The sequence below is a fragment of the Carassius auratus genome, chromosome 33, assembly GCF_003368295.1.
Source record: "Carassius auratus strain Wakin chromosome 33, ASM336829v1, whole genome shotgun sequence".
NCBI lineage: Eukaryota > Metazoa > Chordata > Actinopteri > Cypriniformes > Cyprinidae > Carassius > Carassius auratus.
In genome coordinates, this window is record NC_039275.1 from 1,798,902 (window position 1) to 1,803,901 (window position 5,000).

The following is a 5,000-nucleotide window of genomic DNA, read 5'->3' on the forward strand; positions in this document are numbered from 1 at the left end:
TAAAAACGTTAACAACAATATAGAAATGAAATCGTTTCTACAGGTGATCTGTCTTTAAACCTTCAAGGCATTAAAATCTCTAGTCAAAACTTTCAAGGCAAGTCTGTCAAGTACACATTATCAAGACAAACTTTGCTTTCGTAGTTAAAAAACTCAAATTGAAAGTTAATTTAAGAGTTGCTTTGAATGAGAGTGTTACTGAAGAGCTGATATTATATTTTCCGCCTGCAAATGGTTTTAGCTGCGATGAAACCAAAGTAGCATCAGACCTTTTCATTCAAATTTTGTGGATTATTGACAAAGAATGGTTGATCAGATCTAGAGACGTGGCTCTCTAAAGTTGAGGGGAGGGGCTTACATGTTAGAGGGGAGGGGCTTAAGCGCTTGAGGGGAGGGGCTTACGTGCTCTAAATGATTGGAGAAGATCCAGTTAAGGTTAGAACATTTAGAAAAACTGTAAGTCTGCATGGATGAATCATTCATAATAAAATCAATAACATGCATTTAGAAAATAGACAGGTTCATTTTCATCTCATGCTGACTTTAAACGGTTAATGTTGAGATCAGTAAACAGATGTCTTGTGCTGTAATGTAAAACCAAGTCGACTAATTAAAACAATCCTTGTGTGGATATAAAAGAGCAAACTCAGTGACATGAGGTGAACCCTGCAGCACTGTGTCCATTTACAAACAGCTGACACGCTTGTCCAAACCATTCCTGAGCAACGCAGCGATGAATGAAGGCTTTGTGTTACGTCTGAAGTGTGTTTTAGCTCGTATTCAGACATGCACGGCTCTATATGTAGGTCAGCTCTTGCCGTATATCTGGAGACTGTTGCTGCAACCCTTAAATTAGCCGGCAACAGCTCAAGATGGACGACCGGCTGCTTGCTGACGACGCACTTCTCTTATCAAGTTGAAATGGAGAAGCAGGAGCTCTGTGTAATTCTACAGCTACCGTAAAGCACTGAATCCTCAGGAGGAATAAACATCTGCCCCTGTGACGAAGAACAGACGACTGTGAGGCAGAAACAGCAGCACAGAGAGACGTCTGTGATCACAGACTCAAGGGAGGCACATCTACCTCCGTTCCTCTTTGAGCAGAGGAAGGAAACGCTCTGGGACTCGGAGAGGTGACGCTCCTGAAGGACGGGTCCGAGCCCAACACTGGGAGCCTTGTGGTCACGCTTATACACCAGACGACACATGGATGCAATTTGTTCTTTACATGTGGCATGAATGTACAGCATTGTGAGCGTCTGCTGAGTCTCAATCACTGCCACCGTGTGTTTACATGCTCCAGACGGCAGGAAAGACTTCATCACACAGCCAACAAGAATCACAGAACATACGCAAACAGATCAGTGTGATTACGAGCAGCGAGACGCCGAACGAGATGAGGATCAACATGAACCCGGCTCACTGAACATCATCAAACACTAGTTCTGTCCTTCTCTGAAAACTGTTTTCTCAGTGATATGAATGTTACGTTGTATCTTTTCACACATTATGAGAATGCTACTTTTGAATGTTCTCTGAAACCGATAGTAACATTTCAGATGTTGTAATGATCCTGTGCTTCACAGAGCTTGTGGACGATGCTTTAATTTCCAGCCAGACGCAGAAGAAGCTCCACCTGCTCCTCACAGACTCGGGTTGTCTTCAGAGCGTTTCATGTGTTTGTAGTTCAGAAGCTCAGGTCAGTAAATGACAAACGCTCAGGAGAATATCTGATGATTAAAGCGTCTCACTCCCTAAAAATAACCTCAGCGAAGTGAGGATCTACGGGCAGCGCTAACATCTTCACTTCCTCGCCCTCATGTTGTTCCTCATGACCTTCTTCTGCACAAAAGAAGATACTCTGAAGAACGTCTCGGTGTCTGGTTTCCAAGGTTCTTCAAAATATTTACTTCTGAGTTCCAGTAAAAAAAGAAAGTTGTATAGGTTAGGAACAACATGAGGGACAGTACATGATGACAGAATGATCATTTTAAGGCGAACAATCCCTCTAAACCAAGAAAAGAGCCTGAGATTGATGACAATTACAGAATCCAGAAGAGTCCAGAGTACCACAGCATGAAGATGTTTGTCCAGTCATTAAAATGATCCACACACTCTTAATATGTAAGAGTTTTCTGCATTGATTTCCCACAGGGGTGTTACCTGTATTTTTAACTATGCATTGAGTTTTATGCATTAACTCTTAATTCTGTTCAAGTTCTGGGTTCAAGTTGTGGGTCAATTCACATAAAATCAGGTAAAAACAGTAAACCTAAACATCTCACACATTACCAAAAAACACACATGAGAACTGTTTTTTAAACTGTTCTTAAAAAAAATAAATATGACCCATTTAAAATGTTTACATCTGACCCTAAGAAAGAAATGGTCACTCACTAATTTTCCAACCGTTATTTCCTACAACCCACGACATAATACAAGGGTTAAAGGAAATATATGTAAACTTAACAGAGGAATATCTGGCAGAAGATGACCAGTACTTTCTCAGTATTTTATCTCTGAAAACGAAGGACTATCAGTCTGTGTCTGTACATTATTGTCCAGCGTGGCCCCTTTAAGCAGCTCTGCTGGTCTGTAACCCCCCAACACACACACACACACACACACACACACACACAGTGTTTCAGCCTGAAACTATGGCAACGTAATAAGAAAGCAGTCGCCATGATTAACAGATGAGAGGCCGTGCAAAACGCTGCCTGGGGACGAGACACATGCTCTCTCTCTCTCTCTCTCTCGCCGCTGTACACACACACTCACACACACACATACACAGTCAGCATCAGTGTGTGAGTATTCACCTCATCTTTCGGACACCGGCTGAAGTTTGTCGAGCATCAATAATCAAACCTGTTCAAAACATGAAACTCAATGAACAGTTGGATAATCTTGTTTTTTTAATCCTGTAAAAAGACAGAAACATGGATTTTCCTTCTTCAAACGTGCAATAATCCACTTAAATGTTCCTGTTACTCAGTAATGTGGCCACCCAGAGCCAGGCTCGTGCATTAAACATGATCACGTGAATCACAGATGAGAGTTATCGACAGTATTTCTGAGTCTGTGATCTACACTGCGCTCCTTTAACATAAGTGAGAGCAGTTCATCAATAATTGAGTCTGAGTGAATCCTGCTTGAGAGAATGTGAACACACGCCGGAGCGACTGAGTCTCGCCGGTGTCACACACAGCTCAATACTGCACATCAGATGCCCTCCTTACAATCCCATCTAAACACTGAGATCACCTCATAATCCACTGCTTCATCAGCTGACGCCGTCTTCTGTTCGTTACAGCAATGCACTTCACAAAGCATATCGTTTCCAAACAGCTTCACACAAAACTAATGATTCTTCAGGACAGTTTAAGAGAGATGCATAAGAAAGAGCTGTAGAGATGCTTCATTCATTCATTCATTCATTCATATTGTGTTTTAGACGTGACAAAGTAGTCAAAGAAATGTCCATATAGCATAAATGTGTTCAATACAAGGATAATTTGGCCATTTATGTTGATTCAGAGCTGCATTTCATTCTAGAGGATAAAAAGACACAAAACACTCGGTGCTATCTCATCTTCTCCTGAAAATCAACTAGATTGCTAACCTTAACAAAAAGACGTGAAATAACAGAAACGTAAATCTGAAAAAGAAGAATGCAGGGCAGAATAATAAAGAGGCAGATCAAACCCATCCCAGGGTTTTATCACAGAAAATGAACTGATATCATAGAATTGAGGAATCCAGCACAAATGAATGATTATCAATTATAATCGGTGGTTGGCCTTGCCGATATATCGGCCGATAATTCGATTTTTTTATTTTTAAATATCGGCATTAGCCGATCATGTTTTTCTGTTTAGACAATACATCTCAAGTGGAAAAGTATTTATATTACATATTTGTTTTTCAATTCTTTATATTTAATTTTCAAATTAAACAATTTAGTAAATATATAAAAACATATATAGATTTAATTTTAGCAGAAGTCAAATAGAGTGAAGATATATCTGCTTTTTATCGGCCGCGTTGCTTTCTAAGATACCAGCATCAGACGTCAAAACATCTATATCAGTGGACCAGCGATTATAATCCAGATCTAGATTCAGATTGAGATTGAGCTGATCTTCAGTGTTCCCACATCAGCTGAAGAGAGGACTGAACCACAGTGTTTCTTCAGATAAAACACCTCAAATCCAGCTCAACACAAAGCCATGTGAATTCAGAGGCTGATAGTCGTGGAATCTTGGCTCGGTCGAGACGTGTGGCCTCCTGCCATCTCACAGGGAGAAAAACACTCCACCAACAGCAGACAATGAGATTAACAAACACGGTTTAATTCTGCACCTCCGAACCCAAGCGCTGACCGCTGAGACGTCCTGCCCAAACAGATGCACTTTCATTGTTACCAAGAAGTCTGTCGGATTGCATTAATTTAGGAATAAAGTGTTATTAACGGCTGACACGGACACACCCTACATGACCCCCGGGGTCAAAGGTGAGCGACCGGCTTCACAAACCTCCGGATGAGGTTTCACACTGACCTTTTTCAGTATCAGAGACAGACTTAAACCTGTTACTGTGACTGTAGAGACACTCACTCATAACAATACCAACTTCACATAGAACTGAACCGCATCATTTTCACGCAAAAATACAACAATCACACATTTATTCCGTAGCAGAGACATTACTGTCCATCTCAGCCGCTTATTACTGATGAGTGTAATATCGAAATCAGTAAAACACACTCCGTCACACCCTCATATTCAACACTCACATCAGAAGATGAATGACTTTATAAGCATGCATTAGAGAAGTTTAGCGGAGTGACGTCACCAGCCCCCCGCGCCTGAGATCAAAGTAACGCGCGACAGAAAGAAACACTAAGATTCTAAACATCATCATCATAAACAGCGCGCGCGCGCGACCGTACAGAAGATCGGCTCGCGTTCAACTCCTATCTCTATTCTCATGTACGT

General features: G+C 41.2%; 1 protein-coding gene across 1 annotated transcript in view; it reads right to left on the bottom strand.

Moving 5' to 3' along the window:
- Positions 1 to 5,000, bottom strand: part of LOC113052693 (semaphorin-6A-like) — a 44,992-nt gene that overhangs the window by 39,785 nt on the left and 207 nt on the right. The gene's annotated exons all lie outside the window — the stretch shown is intronic.